This window comes from Bombus flavifrons, chromosome 6 (genome assembly GCF_040668555.2).
Source record: "Bombus flavifrons isolate JBK064 chromosome 6, iyBomFlav1_principal, whole genome shotgun sequence".
Taxonomy (NCBI): domain Eukaryota; kingdom Metazoa; phylum Arthropoda; class Insecta; order Hymenoptera; family Apidae; genus Bombus; species Bombus flavifrons.
This window is the reverse complement of record NC_138447.1, coordinates 16330804-16353526: the sequence shown is the minus strand read 5'-3', so window position 1 is coordinate 16353526 and position 22723 is coordinate 16330804. Positions and strand designations below refer to the sequence as shown.

The window sequence follows — 22723 nt, the reverse complement described above, 5'->3', positions numbered from 1 at the left end:
TTTAACAAACAGGTTATATTCTCGTAACACGGATTATGGTCCCAACTTAATGAATAGGTTATATCCTTAACAACGTGTAGATTGAACTCGAATTTTGGTTCTAACTTTTTAATTTATAATTTGACAGCGGTATGACAGCAATGAAATTCCTCTAAAGAAATCATAACTCAAGGGGCTTAAGTTCGTAGTTGTTACATCGAACGAGATATCCTTTCCCTGAGAATTTATACATCGATGCCTAAAAATATCGAGACGTGCGACTAAATTAAATTCCAAATTCCTGGTTCGCCATTCTTCGATGTTCGATCTTATCCCCTCTCCCCGCCCCATGGTGGGAACATTCTTTCGAATTCTCGATACGCCTCCGTATCACGAGACGATCGTTCACAATCATTTCCTGGTCTAATCTCGATATTTACGCCGAAAGAAACGGTACAATATCGTGGAAGGGAACGCGCTGCCGTTTACTCAGGGGCCATATTCTACTGTCAAAATCACGAATTCATGAAAGTACCGAATCGTCGTGGCATTCGTGGCTCCACGACGCCACTTCTCTTCGCTTGGTTCTTCGATTATTTAGTTTTTAACGGAACCGCTGGGCCACACGTCTCTTTGGATACGCTTAATCCGCCTCTTTACGCGCGATACATTATCGAAGTAACACGCCCACTGAATTTTTCACTCCTCGAACCCTTCGCGCGCGCTCGCGTGCGTCTCAAAGAGAAGAGATCTTCGAGGCGAAGAGATTCTCGAAGAACGATGGTGTGTGTGACTGCTCGAGGCGTTCGATTCTGTAATCCCCCCATTAAGGAAACTTATCGCCAGTTTCTCGTGCAATTATACTACACGCAGGTAATTACGTTTATTATATATCCTAGTTGAATGTGCACGAAATATGTATTAATACCGCTCGTTGTACAGCTGTTATAATGCTGAAATACACTGGCTTTCGCGCGAGTAATATTCAGTTACCATTTTGTAACTTTCCGCTGATGGAGTACGGATATTTCATGTCTTACCGGCTGGTAGACGGCGATATTAATTCGAGAACACTGCCGGGACTCCCGGAATTTTCGCGTAAACCTTTCATCCGCGTGGGAAACGACTAGTTCGGTGTTTCTTCGATGCATCGTAATTCGTTTAGAACACACGTGCAATTATAAAACGTTCAGACCAGTTGCATAGTTCAGACCTGTTGCATAGTTTGTCTGAACGAATGTAACTTTTACTGTTAATTTACTAGCTAATTTCGATGACGTCGGTTCGCTCCGGAAATAACTAAAGTCGAGGTTGTAGAGTAGAGATATTTAATTATAATAGAAACGGATAGAATGAGTACATAATTTAATGATTTTATCTCTCTAAATACTCTTTATCCGATTTGGAAGTATCTCTCTGTACAAAATCGAAACATTAGAAATTCGACCCCTAATCCTTCTAATCGTAAGTAGCTGTTAAATAAATCGGAAGATGAATGATGGCTCAATTAGGAAAACACCGAAATATTCTAAGGGAAAGTATATAATACGGAAATCTACTAATTTTCCCCTTCTTTGACTTTGTTGCGAAATAGTCGTGCTCTCATAAACTTCTAGACAAAATTCAACGGCACAGGCGCGCTATATTCAGTGAAAATATCGCGGTAACCGTGGATTATTAGCTGACACGCACGCGAAACCGCCGTGCATGCCGCGTCGCTGCTTGTGTACACGACATTATGCGCCGCGATCGACGTAGAGCCGCGGCATCCGAGAAAACGAGCGAAGGTAAAGGAGGCTGCCGGTCTCTACGTGACGGCATCTAACTCGGCATTCGGTACACGGGGTTCAGAGGCTTCCCTTGTTCCCGGCTATATATGTATGTACTTGCAGCCGAGGATTTTGTGTAAGCGTTTCTGAAGTGACTTACGCCGCACCGACTTGGCAACGCGACCGATCGCGGCCGATCGATGCGTCGCGCTGTCGGTCTGAAAGCTCGCCTTTTACGCTGCAAATTTCACGTGCGGGGATTTAACGAGCCGAACGACATGCTCAAACTTTATCTTCTACTCCATTGATCGGAGGATTCGCGTGGAGATACGACCGGGAATAATTTGGACAAAGACCTACTACAAGTTGAATTCCATTTCTTTTTCGATAGTTATTTGGCGGAATAAATATTAATAGACTAGCGTTGAAATTAATGTTACGCTTTTTTTATGATTAAGTGATTAGATATAATTATCAATGGCCGTACAAGGAAAGAAGAATTTCTTGTATTTATTCGAATTAATAATAGCAGATGCTACAAAGTATCGTATTTGGAAGCAAATTCTCCGAATGCTCTCCCTTGTCGTATTTGTGCGATATTTTAATCGTACCAACTTTTCTACTTCAGAATTTCCGCAAAATTCCGTAATAAATCAGTCGATTCTCTGACACTAACATCCTTATTCCAAGAGTAATACGTTTCCTCGATAACAATAAGGATGGACACAATAGAGAAGATAAATCAAACTATCGAATATGGAGCACGAACCGATCGTGGATATTTCTTTTCAAGATCGAATATTTCAATCAAGCAGAATCTGTAGTATAGTAGCAACGTTACGATATCTATTTCCTAATCTCTTGAATAATCTATCATCGACGTCTGAACAATATTTGTCAGTTGGCACTGAATTTCACGTGGAACGCGTGTGTTATGATTTGTCAGTCAAGGCACGACGTTTAATCGTGCTTCGATACAGCCTATCCACGATGTTTCATTGACACGATTTACCAACGTAGGCAGTTCGTCTCGCGTGCCAAGCAATGGACACGCTGGATCAAAACTTATCAGATGTTCTTGAGAGGTGGACGACGCGTGACATGTTGAAACGTTCGAATGCCGGCTAAGATGAAAGGAAACCGGAAGGGGACGATTCGATCGTGCACGTTGTGACGTTCCGGAGTCGACGCACGTCCAGCGATCGATCGAACCTGCTTTCACTTTTGTCCATCGTTCCGATGTCATCGACTCATCGTCGACCACGTACTCAGAAACCGGTCGCCACGGATCTAGCTTCTTATTTTTATTCGCGAAAATAGCCCTTTGTTAACTTACGCCGGAATCACGATCACTTTCCTCGAATTGCCTCGTTCCGTTTTCGATCTTTTCTACGATCTTCGACCAAAAGAAACGCTGAAACTGCTGAAATCGAACGGTGGTAATTCTCGTATTCAGCGGAAGAATAGATACCAAACGGAATGCTCGACAATTCTTAACCAGAAATACAATAACCGATTCCGTCTTTCATACAAATGCATAACCGATAAGTCCTAAATCTTTATTTTCTCCCTTCTTCCTTCTTGTCGTAATAAGAGCATAAGCGTTTTGAATTATGCCAAGTGTTACGATATTTAATACCACAAATTCATTGTTTTCATCGGCAGATACAAAGGTATTACGAGAAACCCGCGAGCTTTAACTTGTTTACAATTATTCTCATTGTCAGTTCAGTAAACCAACCATAGAATTTTAAACAATAATTTTGTAGTCTTTAAACAGAGGAATTAACCGTTTTCACGTTCCATTCTCTGCATTACGCTTACCGTTTCTGTTGTAGACGTCCGCGTGACGAGCAGCGAACAAAAGTGGGCATTGTACAAGAGAATGCAAGCCAGCGAACGAGAAAAGTGCCATCGACGTCCACGCAACTGGCGCAACCAGGCGCCACGTCCCGTTTAGTCACGGTATGTTTCTTCATTTACACGAAGACCGAATTGCCCCTTTTTATCCCTGTTCTTCGTTCTATTTAACGCGATTCGCTTCTCCTTTGGAATATCGGATTTTATGGGGCGCGATCGTTTGAAAACTGGTCGGTCAGAACCAGCTAATCGTTGCTTCGTCTGTTCGCTGGGTGATTCTCTGGAAACAGAGGTCGTACACATACAACGAAGCACGCTGCGCGCTACAGCGAATCGTTTGATAGTAAATTACGATTAATTCCTTCGTTAGGAGTGATCGTGATCAAAGGGCATCCAGCCGAACATGGTTGTCGCGGGAGCAAAGCTTCACGATCCTCGGCTTCGCATTAAAACGTTATAATTACCGACGCTACGGGAACAATACCAGTGTTATTAAGCCTCGATCGTATCCATAACGCGATGAGCGCCAGCTTTAATGCTATACTTGTTTCTACTAGTGGAATGTCGTTTCAGATTCTATGGGGTTGTTGTAATATTCTCTTTCGAGTTATTGACTCAGGATATTTTTTTCTTTTTTTATGCTTTCATCGGGTAGAAATCATTTTCAAAATTGGGTGTTGTAACAGTTAAATGACGCTAATTCCAGGTAAGTTCGAATATATCACACAACGTGTAACTTGATACGAAGATGTCAGAGTATTCAGAAATTTTATTCCATTATTATATTATATTATATCACGTCAAACTATTAAAATATTTATCAATTTCGAAATTTCTCAAATTCCCTTCGTTTCAATATCGGTGCAATTTCCATAACGTTGCCACCTACCTATTATCGTATTATCACTAACGTTCGATGATTTCGAATATATATTACCTTTGACACGAAGATGTTGGAGTATTATTTTAGAAATTTCAATGGGTTAATAAATTTCATCAAATAAATAAATATATCACGATATTCAAATTTCTGAAATCTCTGTCTCAAACAAAAAAACCTGCCTCGCGAGTTAATTGCCATCTGGTCGAGTGATTTGAGGCCGAAAGCCGGGAAAAGAGCACGAGAATGATCCGGACGTGCCTCCTCGGTATGAATCAGGATTAGCCTCTCCGTTAGACAGGACGATGATTTAAGGATGCCCACGCTAACCGGGAATAGGACGAGAATAACGCATCGCTTGTCGGTATAGGCGCGTGCACGTACACGGATTTCGGTGAGCTTCGGATCCCGCGGGCGAAATAAAACAGCGGCGAGAAGGAGATCGTAATGGTCGAAACGAGAAGCGAGGGCGGCTCCTTCTTATCAAAACACGGGTCGCGTTTAACGTTATTTATTGGTTATTAAGCTGATCGCGAGATCTACGTTCCTACGGACTTTCCGCTTTCAGTAGAACGACGCTAGTTATTTCGTTATTTCGCCTTTGTCGCGTGTGATCTACGATGTTGCACGAGCTCCAGGTTAGATTCCTAGACGATAGAGCGGTGATTAACGCGAGGATTAACGGAACCCAGTCGTAGAATTATGCGAAGAATCTAATCAAGACTTTCTCATAAATTTCAATCATGAACCATAATGAACGTTGAGTCGAACACGGATTACGGGAACATTTAATATCCCCTTTTCTCGTTCGATATATATGTCGTTCGCGACAGGTTTTCGTCGCGATTTCACCGATATCGAGTATTTGCCGTGAAACCCTGTCGACCATTCCGCTGTGCCGTGTTGCGCAAGGTATTTAGCGGGGTCCAATACCTTGTTCGAGTTTCTTGGGTATAGAAAAACGCGATGCGGTAAAAAGAGTAAAAGAATACGCGGCATCGATACGGGACCGGTAAGCAGCCGAGGACAGACAAGTGGTCTGGAAATTATTAATAAAGCGGGCCGGTATTGAATGGACGTTTCAGATTTACCAGTTGCGTCGAACTAACGTCGACGATCTGAATAATTTGTTCGTTAATTAAAAAAGTTGATCGTGACCCGAACAACACCTCCTTGCCTGGTCGCTCGTCCGAAAGCTTCGCGGTATTTAGCCGCGTAAACGAACAGGCTGGGGGCCACGCAACGTGTATTCGGGCTTAATTGAACCAGCCCAGAGGGTTAGTTCGTACTCTCGAGTCCTCTCTCTTCCCCGATTTCCCTTCCGCTCGTTCTCGGTCCCTTTCACTCTTCCCACCTCCAGCCTCTCTTCTCCTTCTCCGTTTTTTTCGCTGCAGTATCGTTAAAAGTTAAGCGTTGTCACGGCCTACTCCCCTCATCGACGTCTCTCGCAATCGTCTCTCGTCGACGTCGTCGTATTCGTCGCTGCCGTTTGATCCTCCGAGTATTTTTCCCCGCGTAAATCGAGCTTAAGTTCATTAATTTTACCAGGCTTTCGTCCGTTTCGGGGCGAAATCGTCTCGACGTCGAAAGGATTAAAATTGCTGCCTGGAAGCATCCTCGATGGCCGAGCTAAACGTCAAGTTACAATTAACGTTGAAGTGGCCCGACTATCTCGCTTCTCTTTCTCTCTCTCTCTCTCTCTCTCTCTCTCTCTCTCGCAATCAACTTGAGCAGCGCAGTTTGCCACGATGTTGTTCTCCGGCTGCCGGGCCCCGAGATCGTTCGTCGCGTCGTGTTCCTCGATCCTTCAGGAAGCCACGATGAAATCCATGGCGAAGAAAGCCGAACGCGAGATATTCGCGGAAGTGAAAGCGAGCCACGGAAGATCCTACCGGAGGTAAGATCACGAGCGTGGTTTCTGCTCTCTTAATTAGCCATCCCGAACCTATTCTTGCGAATTCAATGAGACTGACGATTCAGAATAACGCTGCAAGACGTTATTGAAGCCGTCTCCAGCCATTGTTTCACCGGAATGAATTTATTGAAATTACATTATTCAGCCCCTTTGCTTCGATCCATTCATCTCGACGCCGGTGGCCCGCTATAGATATTAAGCGAATTCATTTTACTGCCACTTCTTTTCGTTGTGATTTCACATTGAGAATCACTAGACAATAAGAGCAGTTTTAAAGAGCATTCGTAATGCGTGTTTCACACTTGCAGGTAACCAGTAACGATACAAATCGCGAATAATTGTCTCTTAATCACAATGTGTCGATTATCGAGATTCGAACGAACCCGTGCTTCGTCCTCGACTGAAATTATAATTGTTATTCTCTCGATGTATTTTAACTGACTTCATACTGTCGTAATTTGCGAAACAATTTGAACGAGATAGAATCGCATTGTTCCAAAGATTTAAATCGTGTGCGATTGTCTTCGTTTATCGACACTCGATATAATCGAAAATTCTGAAAACGATATTCGATTAAAAAACCAAACGAAGACGACGAAGTATTCAGATAATCGCTATTTCAGAGAGCAGTTATGTGTACTAACTGCATTTTCGATATAATACATTAGGATTACTTGGAGCTTAGCTGCAAAAATTGTTGGAAGCTAACGCGAGATCAGGAAGAAAAGTTTGAAGCTGAAGATCCGGGCTCGCGAAGACTCGAGTCTTCTTTCTGTCAAGTCCACTGTGTCTCCGTCGCTAATTCGCTTCCGCCCGTTCGAAACTTCTCGCGAAAGAGGCATTGTGCTAGGATACGCGAACTTCTAACCAGGCCGGACGCATCTACGATCAGAATTCGTCTTTGCGCACTTTGCCCGTTTCCGTTCGAGTTTCTGCGCGAGCTCGAAGCACACCGCCAACCGCTTTCGAGACTTCGGGACTCCTTTTTACCGCGGAATACCACGGACAGGATTTCCTCGCGTTACACCCTGCGCTCTCGAAACTTTCGTCAGCATTATATCTCCTGTAATTGCAAGAAACTAGGAGAATAAGAAAGCTTGGAGAAACTTTTTGAAAAAGAGACAACAGACAATTCGCGCTTTTTCTTTTGTGAAACTTACGATTTTCTTCCAACAGAGATTCCACTTTTATATTGGGTTAGTACCGTCATTTCTCTGGCTTTCGTACTGCTTCAAACGTCGATACGAAAGTATCTATATAACTTCTAGCTTCTTAAAAATTGAAAATTGAAAGCGAACGATTGAATCGAATAGCATGTTCGAACGATCTCGAACGGCTACCAAATAACTTTCAATGTCTTTCGTATAACTCTGAATAATCTTCGAATGATCTTGAATAACTTCGAAAGAATTCTCAACTATCTTTAAACAACCTTCCAAATGATTTTTAAAAAGCTTGGATCAGAAGTGCTAAAACTTTGTGACTCGATATTCCACGTAAAATAGTCGTCGCGTTTCCTTTGACATTTCTAAGTCATATAGAAACGCAGACGGAGATACAACCAGTCGATCGAGATACTGGTAGTTTTATAATTCATCGAGGAATAGTGTTCTCTCGTCGGAATTACATCTAGCTGGGGAATGTAAATGTAATAAAACCGTGGATTCGCGGATCTTACAACTTTTAATAAGAATCCCCTGTTTGAACGCGCGCCGTTGCCGCATCGAGTTATGATTATTCCTGAAGTTATTTCCAAAGTCTCATGAATATGGAAACCCGTCGATGTGAAAGTTGTCGCGATAAGCAAGGAACTTTAACGCGAGCGACGGAACAGCAACGGAATGCCGAGCGGAACGGCGAACTTCAAAACATTCTGGTCACTCATAACGCGAAACGTTTCACGCTTCAGGCTGAAATAATGTCCGGTGAAATTGCACGCGACCCTTGCTTTCGTAAATAAGATCGGATTTCACGAATAACTCGCCAGCAACTGAATTCGAGTCTCGTGGAACGCACACTGCCGCTCGTATATCAGAGCGTCACATCGATCGTAACTAATGGTAGTTTCCTTCCGATCTGGTAACTCTTCTGAAAACGTAAAAAGACGATCTGACTGTTTCCAGCAGCGGCAAATTAATCCTCATTTACGTTACAAAATTGCCCCCGTTTGGTTATCTTAATCAAACTCGCTGTCGCAATCGCGAGGTTAGAACGAGATCGTAACCATAATTCCATAAATACGTCGAAATTAACAAGCTTGCGCTACAACGAGGCGCACACTGTTAAAGGAAGCGGTAGCTCGAGGCGCGTCAAGAATCAACGCGTTCGAGGAAGTCGTCGCAATACAGGAAGCAGAAAATGGAGTCGGTCGGTGCAGCGGCTGCTGCACGAGCGAGTGCGGTGCGGAAAGTAACGTCTCGGAGAAGGAAGAGAGACGGAGGGTTGAGAGAGGAGAGAGCGTAGCGGCGACAAGGTGCAAGAAAGAAAGGAGAGAAGAGAAGCTATGGCCGGCTAAGGAACGAGGCCAAGAAGCGGACGAAGGAGAGTTTTAAGAGACTGCGAACACGGGGTTCCCGCTGCGAACGCGAGCTACCCGCGCTTGGGTGGCGCGTATGCAGCATAGGCGTAATGGGGCAACTTGTCAGCTACCGCGGCTCGTCCGTCAGAGGACGGAAAGGTACACCGTGCACGCTGGTATACGCCGGCATAGAGCAGAGTATACGTACTCGGAGAGTGAGCGACCGCGCGCGCTTCGCCCTTTTTCCTAGGCGTCGTCGTTCGTGCGCTCGTGTGCCTTCCCGCTCGCTCTTCCCACCTCCGTCCGCGTTGCGAGTTTGTATTCACGCGAAGATATAGAAGCCGGTACGAGGAATCGGCGCTTGATATCCTGAACACGTAGCGCGACTCGCGACTCGTCGAAGAAAGCACGAGCAGATGAGCGCAGCCAGAAGAAACGGAGAGTTGAAAGAGGGACACGGGGCCGAGGAGGGGGAAGGGACGTGGTATCCGAGAGGGCCGACACGCTCGTCCCATCGTGGATTACGTTTCGCTCCCCATAAGCGCGAGCTCACGCATAAACAACCTACTACCGGTCTTAAACATGTCCCTGGACCGCGGCGCGGGCAACCGCCGCGCGCGCACTTCTGTGTTCACCGTCACGGGAAGTCTTAACGAGCCGATTGAGCCTCCTATGACTCCGTCTCGATTCGTTCGGCTCGCGGGATTTGCTTTGTTGGACAGCGCACGCTCCACGCGGAACGCGTTAGTCGTCTCGGTTGGATGATGTGCTGAGATTGCAGGCAACGCCGATTTCGGTCTCTGCGCGAACCTCCGAACCTCTTTTTCCCATAGGATATCTTACTTACTGCGCGTCTCGTTGGTTTAGGCGCATGGAGAAGAGTTATAGGGTCGAAACTTCCTCGTTCGGTTGTCGATACGCGGTAGCGGCAAGTGTGTCCGACCGGGTCGGGCGAAATCTACTGTGGCAGGTTGCAACGATGCAGTTCGATTGCAAGGACAGATTCGTGTACGATATATAGAATATGCATAGTATACATTTGATATATTTATTCGTCTATTATTCCAATTTTGTTATTTATATAAAATACTAGGAGTACTAAGAATCTTCAAATGCCCAGTGTGTATCGCAATTTACTAAAGTATTTCGATTAAATAGAAAATAGAAAACGTCTTTCACGTGTTTTTGCTACATAAAGTTTTATCGACCGACGCGTCCAACTATGGCTGTTACGATCCACTGTGCGCGGTGTTCGTAGATTCGGTTCGTACAGACCACGATGGTACGTCCTTTTAATTAATCAACACACTCTATTGCTGCACATAAAAGGATTAGAACGAGTCGCTAATCACTGATCGCTATAAATTTTGCAATCCTTCCATGCCCCTGTTTCGAATACAACGATACTTTTTATAACTGCACGCCAGACCTGGACACTTCGCTTAATCACACAGAATCGCGGTAACGGCGGCAATTAATTGACCGTTCACGCGCGGCTGTCACATAATTTGGTGTAACTTTCGAACGCGGCGACGTTATCGTGACACCGGTTGAAACGTTAATTTATGCCACCGGCCAACTCGGAAACGCAAGAAAACGTAAAGCGCAACGTCACGTATTACGTGCGACCGCGATATTACGCGCGGTCTTAATTAACCGGCCCCGATAGATCATAATCTTATAAATCGTAATTGAATTAAACGACCGCCGACGTGGTCGCACCGCCACGAGAAACGACGATGTTCCCACGTGATTTATATACTTTACGTACGCGGTTCCGGTTGTTTAACGTTGAAATTATCGACCACGCCGAGACTGCCCGTTGGCCACCAGGAAACGTTCCATTTCCACCGTCTCGCGTCTGTATTCCGTCCCTTTTTCCCCTTCCTCGTTCTCTCTTCTGTTTTTATCGCTCTGTTCCTTTCTGACCGCCGATCGACAATTACCCGATTACGATCGGCACAGCCAGTCAATAACGCGCCCGCCCGTTTGCATTTCCATAATTCACGGAGGTTTCGCCCGCTTCGATGCACCATCGCCATCGTCGCGCTCTTTCTTAAACTTCCACCAGCTGCAGCTGCAACCAGCCCGCACCTGGGACTTCCACGGATATACATAACTCGGAATAGCGCGAACCGAACGATACCTCCCAACGCCTTTCAGGCTTACGCTTTTCCCCGTCGTGTTTTTAACTGCCTCACTTTTACTGTCACCGGAGTTTCATCGTTTATTCGTTAATTTTTAATCAGACGCGTTTGTCGTTTTGACGGTTACTCTCGTCAATTTTTTGCCGTCCAGGTGCGCTCTTCATTTTTTAATACGTCAGGCAAATTCTTTTTGCTACGAGTTTCCGCTTGCGAAATGACATTCGTACCTTCTAATTTCAACGTTCTTAATTACCTATAGGTAAATTTTTACACTTCGCGTATGATGCAAATTTCAGAAAGAATTTGATCGTATAATTTCTAAGAATCTCTGAAGTGCGTAAAACTATAGTCCTTAACTCTTGGCAACAAAATCTTTCAAGAGGCAACATCTTAATTTAGCTGCCTTGGCACACGAGGGTCCGCTGCGAACATAATCGATAAGGACAAACACGTGAAACCGCGTGAGTCGAAACTTGATTTAGCCAGGCACGAACGGTCGTTATCGGATTTATGCAAAAACACGCGACCGTATCTCATTAATAACCGAGCCGAAGGCGTCCGATCGACCAAGACGCTACAGGTTTATTTATTTTTCGAAACCAGACGACGAGTAACAAGGATTATAGACTATAATAGGACGACTCGCGACCGATTAATTCTCTCGTGGTTCAACTCGATCGTTTCGTGGTTCGATCGCCGAAAAGTCATCGTTATTCCAATTCCATGCTGCTTTGTGGCGTCTTTTTCTCACCCTTCTCATCCTCGGCCAAAGAAACTTTATAACGGGTCCATGCCGACGTTAATTGACGTATCGTGTCGTAATGCGGTTACGCTGTTATCTCTGCCCACTGTGAGCCTGATATTGCATTAGCGAGTTGATCTTTCATCGTCGACGAGTTTTCTGTGCCCTGCTCGACGATCGCCCCAGGGATATCGCTCGCCGAGATGAGAATGGATAAACCGGAATACAACAGCCTTGGGAAACGTGACTTCACCGTTGGCGATTAGACGTTTACGTTCGTTTGTCTTTTTATCGAATAAGACCAACGGGGTGAGTTGTTTTCATCGACGTAGGATTAGGATTGGAGATCGATCGGTCGCTCGTATCGTGAGAAATCGACGTATATTATATTAAGATTCGAGTCTATTAATCTTTGCGTATAAGTAGTTGTATACGTAAAGAGTATTTTATTTTCGCGCGTTTAATATGATTCCGCGATAGGCTGATTTCCTGGTTTAATACATATTGCTAAAGGTGAGTACAAGTCTGAAGTTCTAACGAGAGTACCATCAAGTAGAACTTAAAAGTTAAACGACACGTTATTTGCGCCGGCTATCTCGAGATACGACGATATTATTTAAGAATAAAAAGCGACGAGGCTATTTATCGGCGAAAGAATGCCGCTTCATCGAGGATACGACTGGGATTAAAATCACGAGCAAAATTCTCGTAAAATCTATCGTTCTGCGAAGAAGCTGGTCAAACTGGTATCGTTCGTATTTTCTGTCTATAATTCGTCGGTATCGTTTCCACGATTTCTCTTTGGGAAAATCGTTCGCCCAACTATATTCTAACTTTTCTTCTACTCGTACATAACCGCGCGTTTAAACGCACGACTATCGGCAAACCACTATACTTTCTTGCTAAATGAAAAAAGATAACCACGAGATAATTCAATAATTACGCTTCGACGAAACGATGATCATCCCCGATGAACGTCGCTTTCAATTAGTTTACTCGTTAAACTGCCATGCAAAATCTATCCACGCAGTGGTAGCTGTCCGTGATGGTCGAACGAGCGGTATAAACATCGCATCAAGGACGTAAGATTTATAAATCGTCGGCTTTTATTTCGAGTTAAGTCTGCTTTAGGAGTTGTCCCATTAGGCCAGCTTCCCTCATGCTGAACGTTCACCGCGCCTTTACTGGCATCACATGCACGAGGATAGATTATGCGGCTCTTCGCGACTTCTAAATATCTTATTAAACAGCGTCCCGACTGTCTATTAAGTCCCGTGTGTCTTCCTTCCTTTCGTTCTTTTTTTCTGCCATCGACATCGGACTCCATGAAGAACTATCATCTGAATATATATAGTGACTCGCATAAGTACCTCAACACTTATCCCGGGAAACTTACACATGTCCTTATTTCTCAATGAGGTATTTTTTTTTTTTTTTTATTTATCGACATTTCATGTTCATCGTAGTAAAATTTTGTATTCATATAAAAGTACTGATAAATTTTATACTAATACGAATTGAACGTAAATTACGAAATACAAAGTTCATCGAAGTGCTTGAGACTAACATACGTGGACCTCACCGTGATGTTAAGTATGGATTTTTATTTTAACGACTTTAATTAACATGTTGCTCAGAGCGAGCGCATGTTTCCTATATGTTCGTTTACAAAGTTGCAATACGTTCAGCCACGCAATTCCCGCTTCTAGCGCAACATTCTTCCATTCTAACAAATTGCTATCCACACTGTGAACCCACGGGCGTCGAGTCGGTACCGCGAGACGCCTTCTGGTATCTTCGTCCGATCCGCGAATCTTTTCCTTTCTACTTCCCTTTCGTAGTCCTGACAACCAAGTTGACTCCTATTTCCTCTTCGCCGTTGCAACACACGGAACTGTCAGCGTTGCAAATCTGGCGAGCTTGCGCGCGAAAATAAGCGGTCACGCGAGATAACCGAAGCACGAAGGAGACAGGATGAAGTTAAACGAAACCACGATCGGCCTGCTCGAACCGTCGGATGTCTATTACTTCCAACTTCTTCCGTAACTTCGTCGGAAATTTTTCACGCCGAGAACGAAGTTTAATCGAAAGTCTTCGCTATTATTTATCCGTCCGTTCTAGGTGGCAACTGCGTTTTCTAAGAAGATGTGCATTTGCTATATTCGTAAATACAATAGCTGCAGTTATGGAAATTACGATCAAGAAGTGATTCGAGGGATAATTCGAAACAACTCGAGGTCTTCAAAGACTTACCACTTAGAAAATCGTCAAGTAATCGAGGAAACCTTATATCAAGATCAGAAACACTTGTAATAACGAATATCATGATCGAAATATATAAGAGATAATTAAAAGTGATAGTTAAAAAAGTAATTGCGCTGCAAAAGTCACATACGTGGCTTAAAAAAATCCGAGAATAGTTATCCTTGTCGTCTTTATTTTTATGCTTTTCCCTTGCCTTTCTAAGTGCCGGTGATGATAAAATCTTCATAATCGTCTTAAAGTCAATCTTGACATAAATTTTATCATTCCCATAGAAATTGTTGGCTTCTGTTCACTCGATTGGCGCAATAAAACCATTCACGGTATCGCTGTATCATCAAATATAAAAAATCTTACTTCTCTGTTATCTTGCACCGTTATCAACCCCGCGGAAAGGCTTCGTCGTGCTATCAAGCTTTCACGACCGCTAATACGCGGGTTCCTATGTAATCACCGAAGCACGAGCATGAGTGTGCCAGAGATACTCGTCATTAGCACGGGCCCGAGTTTACGATGTGCGACTTTCATTTTGCTGCGTCTGTCCGGACGTTTAATGCTTGGTCCGTTGCTGGAAATTCGACGAAGGGCGACTTGGTCCCTTTGATTTCAGCCGGTATAAAACACGACTTTAAACTCGAACCAGCGAACCGCGACCGTATTCCTCGCGAATATAACGAAGCGCCCAATGGAACGGGACGTTGCTGGAATTCGCTTAGCGTAATTAGCGAACCGCATGGCGGTTTGAAACGGCGAGATCCTCAATTAGCGTTTTCCTTCTCTTTAGAATGGGCTGGGAGTAATCGTGAATCATTCACGGAAGGTTCATCCGTGATGCTGTCTCGAAACTTTGCGGACGGACGAACCTGGTCTGACAGCCGATGTTCCGCGACGCGACGCGTCTCAGCATCGTAAATACCGGCTTCGAGACGAAGTAACGGACGTGTGTTCTCTTGAACTCTACCATCCCATAGGATACAAGAGTCTTAGGTTATACGCGTAACGTGCACGTCAACGTGTCTCCCGAAATTCAATTTTAACGTAGACGAGCCAGATACAGGTGGCTGATGAAGTTATTAGAAGACCCGCAGAATTATCTACATTTGTTCAATGTAGAACGGTAACTCGTGAGATAGATAATTGTGATTGTAAGATTGCAAGATTGTAAGAAAGGGCAATGGTGTCTGAGTCATTTACTGTGTCAACGAAGTACACTTGCGTGATGTGTCTAATGCAAATTGTCTTTACTCCGCGTCGTCTCAGTCTTGAACGATTTAATTGGTCACAATGAAGCTACTCGATACTCGTTCCATTGCAATTACGCCGTGGTAATTCCTCGTACTAATAGCTTTTAATAGACGATTCTTTCTGCGTGTTATGACTAGTTAAACTCTTATATTTAACTATCAATTACCGAATTCGCCATCAATCCACGAATCGATTTTTAATTAAAACATTCGAACGTTCATTTTAACGATTCGATTTGTAATGGAGGAACATAGAGAGAAATTTAAATAAGATATCCATTCAGTCAGTTTCTAATTAAAATACAAGAACACTCCCGGGAAGACTTCACGTGGCGAGTCAAGGTTTCGTCGATAGCGACGAAATAAATTTCGCAACCATAGAAGAGAGCATCGTTGGAACGCGTAGGAAGCCGTCGACGATCGATAATTTCGTCCTGAAAACACGAAATTTGCGGCGATACCGCGCGTTATTAGTGGAAGCGCAGTGAGGCTCGCCGGTTTCATGAAATTTGATACCGTCGCGAAAACTTTTGTTAAAAGGGAGACGGCCCGTTGTGCATCGCTATGTTATATTATTAATTACGAGCAACGAAGTAGCGAGACGTCTTGCATGTACGTCCAAGCCGAGCGGCTGAGTGTAGAAATTCCGATACGCTGCCGTCTAACAAACGCACCACGCTCGTATCGAATTTCAATTATTTATCGGGAACTCGCACTAATTGCAGCCGCACGGCTGTTTCCGCAAGAAGCAGCCGCTTCGTCTTTCTGCCCAGGTAGAACCAGAGGAACGCCGTACGCATCCCCTCATCGCCGAGGCAAGAACTAACACGTCACGACAGACGAGGGTCCTTGGAAGTCGACACCGGGCTACCTTGAGACGCGAAAACCAGCATCGTATAGGAAGGGAGTACTGCGCGCCGTGAATACTCACGGCAGCCTTGTATACCGGGTGGATCTGGCCAATTTGTTGATTGCTTAGGAGGTGATTATGGTATGTTGCGTTTAGAAACGACATTACGACGAAGTAATCCTTTACCAACCGTGCGATATTAAATAATTTATTCCTAATGATTCGTAGTTTATATGTTCATATACGCACGAAAATATTTGAAGATTCAAGAAGATTTTTATGTATAGTACGTTGTATATACAAAAGATTTGGAAATTGTATCAGCACTTTAACGAGACTCAACTGTCATGATTGTATCAGTTACTATACATGTGTATAGAATGTCGACACCAGCGCAGTATAAAACCGCGATTAGTTATTGGGTGTGAAAATTATAAATTAGAACGAGAAGTATCAGATATGGAGATTTGTGAGCTGAGATAATTCTAGGTATTAGAAAAGTAATGAGCTGGTGCAAATTGCACCTGCGAGGAAAACTACAGACAGGATTAAAGTTCGATAAAAGTGATTATTCGCTAATAACGAGTCCGAGGCTTGGCAAATATGTGCATATCGGCGTATTGCATAACAGAGTTTCTTCGGAAGATTGCAAGGCTTAGTAGATATTAATTCAGTCGAATCTACAAGGTACTATTTTTATACTCGGTTTCATACATGCTCGTTACGATCTCCAATTAAATCATTCACACGGCTAATATTAAATTATCGCAGACGCCGGTCAACGATACACGTCGATCTCTATTACGATCGTTCCACGTCCTCGATCTTAGCTGCTAAATTTCTACGATACGCAATACACCGTTCGCAATTATCTTCACGCAACGCTACGTTCACGCGATGCGCCTCAAATTCCAACTTTAACTGCGTCAATTTGCAACAAATCGTCTGTACCGACGTATTATCTTCTAAATGTTGATTCGCGTTTCGCATTCGAACGAACGCCAATTGTACGGTGTAAAAACGTTGAGCCATTGCATCGTCTTGAACGACACGGTCGCAGATAACACCTGGTTGGAATACTAATCGATCAATTTCAACCGGGGTATTTTTAAACGTTAGCCGCAAAAAAGAAAAAAAAAAATACAAATCGAAAGCCAGACCTACTCGGTGGCGCTCGGTTTTTTCTTACGAGCGCGCGTCGTCCACTGTCGAAATTATAATTCGAACAGGTTACTGCTCGCGGTGGAGATCGGTTGCGCGCGGTATCCCAAATACGATTCCCCGATACGTACACGGATAACGGATTGAAGATGCCACGATAGGATTAGTGGATCACCGGGCACGTGGGTGGAAACGTCATCCTCGAAGCCGTAGGTATCGCCAGCTGCCAAGACTCGGACGTACGTACTTCAGAAGCGCCGTGAAAACCGGATTAATCTTAACCAATCGGCCAATACATCGAACCGTTCGAGCTGGGACCGGATTACGCGCATACGTTTTGCCTCGTATTTTTTGTCTCTCGTAATCTAAATCGGCGTCGATCGTATACGAGTTTAATGCGTTCCGTTCAACGGGCCGATCGATTCGCCAAACCGCTGTACTACCGTCACGGATGATCGTTCGCGCAAATTCACACGAAACAAACGTTTCGTCGAACTTAATTAATGTATGGAAATCAAGCATACATCGAATGTTTTACCGTGTGTATATCGTGTCAAGATATACTTCTGTATAAGTCACGGGACGTTTGCTAATTTTAAACATAAGCTATAATAAACAGGCGTGTAGCAATAAAATTCTTGAAACTTAATGTAACGTAGATTGCAGATATTTATGTAAATTTATATTTGCATTTTGATAAATTCAACCAAAGAAAGTGACACTAAAGCAGAAATTGATCTGAAAATGGATATTACGATTCCGTATAATTTTACAGTCTTAAATTATTCATAAATGCATGAAAATCCACAGGATGTTCGTAATGCACGCGGTTAATAAATACTAATTTCATTTCGTAATTACAACATCCATTTCTACATTTCCCAAGTATACTAATTGAAAGTGTTCCGTGACTTATAGATGGTAGCGTACGTACGGTAAGTGAAATCTCCGTTCAATTGCATAGAGAAGTTGCGGAAGCGTCGAGCGCGGCTAATTTCAATTCCATCGACGCGATATCTGGCTTCGAACCGGGCGTTCAGTGATCGCATCAGGCGACCCCGGTACTCCTCGCGATACGATCCTAACGGTAATAGAGGCAACAAAGCGCAACTAGTCTCGATCGTGGAATCGCGAGTCTCTTTCTCTATCGCAGGTATATCGGCAATAATAAAGTCGTCACGATCGCGATAGAGGAAAGCGGAGAGAACGGGAAGACCGGCGCGATTCATCGGGCACGAGCCGCGTCTTCCATTCATCGACGCTGTTCTTAAGCAACGCTCGGCTACGTGTATACGCGCGCATCAACCTGCAGCCTCGATCTCGCGATAATTGCGTCCGCGAAATGAACCAAAGGCACGTGCTCCCTTCGAACCAGTTCCACCGTTCACCAAACGATCACACACGCGTCCAACTCGAAGCGTGGTTGGTTCGGTTCGCGGTTATTCCCTTCGATCTCGAAACGAGAGAAGCTGACTAACCAGGCCAGCAGCCAGTCGGCTAGCGCAAACCAGAGCTTGTACGAAGGCCGATGCAGCGTGGCACATTTACCTATAATCTATGGACGCGTTCCCGCGATGCCGTAATAATTGCACTCGCAAGGAGGCATCCAGCCGGTCGAGGAAGGAAGTCTTTGTTGCGGCCAGGCGAACAAGACCGGTACGCTGCTATCTCTAGCCAAGCTGGTAAAGCAAGGAACGAAGCAACGGTCGGCGAGTAAGGCTTGCACGGTGAACGCGTTGCATTCTAGCAATGGCATGCTGCCGAGGTTAATTGTATTGGCTCTCTCGGCCTCATTCTCATTCAATCGTGATCATTACCCGCCGAGAGCATCCTCCTACGTGTCACTCACACGTTTCATCGGCCCGGTATACGTACACGCCCAGCTATAGAATAGTGTGCGAAGGTTTCCTTAGCCTCGCACGGCATACTCGGCCAGCAACGTATATGCTTCGATTATCGCGGTCACGCGTGTGCGCGTGTTGGTGCGCATCCATGCGCGCGTTAAGCATAGGCGAGCGGTGGTCGCGTACACATCTTCCAGCTCGTTGTGTCCACGCCGGATTAACTAACGAACGTACGAATGTGCATGCACGTTCCTCCTCTGTTCCGCCTCTATCGATACAAATTAATAGCATCTCCACGCCAGGCCGAGCCACGATTGGTAAGCGACGCGTTTCATAGGACGGACGCCGAGTCACCGTTGGGAGGTTCTCCTTGCTACTCCACGAGATCCTACTACCGAGATGCAGCCGCGTCGATCGACTCGTGGGCGGATGGATGAAGTTATCCAGTGACGCCCGGCGTCACGGTTCTGCTCGTGCTCGTGGCTGGATGGGAAAAACCGCCAGTCACACGATCACCGAGATTAGCGAAGGTTTTCTCATGCGGAGGTGGAGATCGTTGCATGAAATTGCAGAACTATAGTCTGGGAGTTTGGGGCGTGAACAGAAACGGAGTAATGTAAACAAAGGTGTTTCGTCTAAAAATACGCCGTGCTTGCGGGAAATCGATGCAAATCTGGCAAAGGTAGATCGGTATATATTCTTCTTCCCCCAAACTTCCCGCAACTTTGTCTAAAAAAAAAAAAAAAAAAAAAAAACGTTTCCAGAAAACGCGAGACGTTGCCCAATCGTAAGGCTTCGGAATTTCAATTCGTGGCCCGGCAAGATGGCTCCTTTGGTAGAATGCGATTCACGCCGTCGCGAAGAAAAAGATTTCTCTGGGTCCTGTCCGAAAATCCGTACTTTATATCCAAGAGGTACTCGCGGTCAACTCGACGTGGGATCGACTAAAACGCATAAATAAGGCGCGTGCGAGCGAACTAGCATTTTCGACGAGCCAAGTCACAGGCGGGTGTCGAACAAGCGTGGTTACCAAGGATTCTGCCTACCGGCTCTCTTCCGACTATCCGGTTCTCGTGCGATGGCGTGGCAAGCTTGTCTCCGCAGGCATGAAGAATCGGCCCAAACACTGCGGGTAGCGAACGAGCCTTGATACGTAGCATTCATAAATCTGCAGGTTTTTCAGCTTTTCCTGAACGGCGGCGACCTTGCCTGCCTCTCCCACGTTCACAGTCCATGCGCGCGCGATCGTTTTATTCGCCGGCGGCACGCAGCCACAGCCAGCTTGCGACCCCGCTAGGTCGAAAGCCGGAGGATCCGTGTGGCTCACCGAGAATCTCGATTTCCGTTTTATTTGGTCGCAGCCCGCGCTGACCAGGATTTATAGCCGTCGAGCCAGCCAGCGAGAGACGCTTATACGATGCCAAATTCTTCTTCGGCCACGATCACCGCCGCAACGTTCGTTAAAGGATATCGCGCGCGGTTGGCACCGAACGTCGTGTCGATGGAATTTTCCAGAAATCTGTCTTATACGTCAGGGTTGTTCAAATTTTTACATAAACGGAGTTTCATTGGGTTTCCTTTTTACAGGCACTCAAATATGAGACGATACAGTAAAATAAGGCATGGTTTTTTGGGTCAGCTAAGCTTCGATATTTTAAAATTTAATCTTCATCTTTGCAGAAAATAATCAAGTTTATGGTATATCGTGAGGCACCATTAGTCTTGAATGTAATAACGAAAGAATGTGAAAAATATAGTGTACTTTAGGTCCGATAAGGAAAAGGATCAGAAACGATAATAATTATGATAATGGTTATGGTAGATAATGATTCGAATAAGCCTATGGTGAGGTTATTTGAACGAGAAAGTATGAGGAAGCATTAAATTTAGTATGCAAACATGCATAGTAGTTGTATGTTCGTTGTAGTTACCGATATAAAATACGTTATAACGTTATTAATTTTCCGATAACACGACATATTTTAGGAACCTAACTATCGTGCTATATCGAAATTGTCTGCATATAAAAATGAATTAGAGTTGATTGAAATTATTGAAATTTGCTTCCATCTCCTAACTTTGCCTCTGTAAAGAACTAGTACGTTAGAAAGGAAAGAATCGGGATCTATCGGAATGAAAAATTTCGGGCATTTATAACGGGGAACGTTTTCGATCAAAGATAAACATCTGAAATAAAATGCTGTCGGAGGTGCCCGTGAGCGTACAAAAATATTCGTCGGACCGAAGGAATCTCGAGAGTTGATCTTCGCACAGGTCGAAGCGGAGGAAGTTTTCGATCGGTCCGAGTTAGCACGGACGACCGACAATCGCGAACGAGATTCAAAGGGGCTAGACCGGGCTGGTAGTAGAGTCGAAGGGCTCGCTAATCAGAGATTTAATTGATACCATGGCGAGCACGACCGTCGCACACGAGCGTACTCTCACACGACGGTCACAGGACGCACCGACAGAGGAACACATTGGCGACCCTCCTATCGTACCGGGCAAAAGGACGGGGCCGTAATACATATGTAACACGACAGAACGATGGGACACGGAACGTGAACGGGGTAGGGTAACGGGGGAACGTGGATAAAGCGGGTTACAGGCTACTTAATCCTGAGCTCTTCATTAGCAACGCTGGCGAATCACCTCTGTTCTTCCTTCTCGTGTATGCACTGGTTGTTTCGATTATTGCTGGCTCGTACAATCTAAATTGTCATCGGTGGCCGTCTCGTAACACGATGCACTCTCTTTGTCTTTCGTTCTCTGGATGTTTCGCAGAAAAATAGTCCGATCGGGATCGTTGTGTTGTATCGGTTTCGATGTCACGTAACAGCTTTCACCGTTTCGGTGGTTAAATCGCGGTCATTGGTATATCGGTTTTAAACGACCAACCCCCAAGCGTTCTCGACGATTCGCGATCCGTGATCAGCGTAAAGACAAATATCGTAGCTTTAATTGCCGATTTCGACAGGAAGAACGTGACTCTACAGCGAACTATTTCTATACTCATGGACGATTTAATTCGAATACACGCGATTCGCTGTCGAAGGCACGATGAAAAAGCAAGCGAGTCCGATTATCTTTAATTTTACGACGTATACGTGATGCTATAACGTGGCGGCCGCACGAATTAACCCGGACTATCGACGTACGAACCACGATCCCACGAAACTGCCGGAGTAAACCGCGAGAGGACCACGATTGAACCTTCATTTACGCCGAAACGATAGCATTGTTGAATCGGCCACAGAGGGAAACTGCAGTCGGCTGACAGCCACTTACCTGAAAACAAAGGAACAGGCGAAAATTACATTCAGTTTTAAGATAGGGCTGGAAAGTACGCTCGAGAAGGGAGAGGTGAGACGAGAGAACACAGGGGAGGATAATTAAATGTATGCTACGGAACCCTTGTTTTCCCACCTTTTGTCAGAAACTTCGAACCCTCCCTGTTTTCGTAATTCCCTTGTCCGTCTCTCACCCTCTATCTTTTCCTCTATCCTGTCCCCCCTTCTTTTTAGGTAATCTCCGGCTTGTATTAATATTAAT

At 44.8% G+C, this 22723-nt stretch overlaps 1 long non-coding RNA gene across 7 annotated transcripts in view; it reads left to right on the top strand.

The window, feature by feature from the left end:
* LOC138181155 (uncharacterized) overlaps positions 1-22723 on the top strand; it is a 263147-nt gene that overhangs the window by 80789 nt on the left and 159635 nt on the right. For 2 of the 7 annotated variants that reach the window (XR_011173453.1, XR_011173451.1), the window contains exon 2: positions 3587-3713. This is a non-coding gene — a long non-coding RNA (uncharacterized LOC138181155). Of the gene's footprint in view, positions 1-3586; positions 3714-16062; positions 21727-22723 lie in introns of those variants that run through there. The other 5 variants (XR_011173455.1, XR_011173456.1, XR_011173457.1 and 2 more) reach the window with 5 other exon arrangements.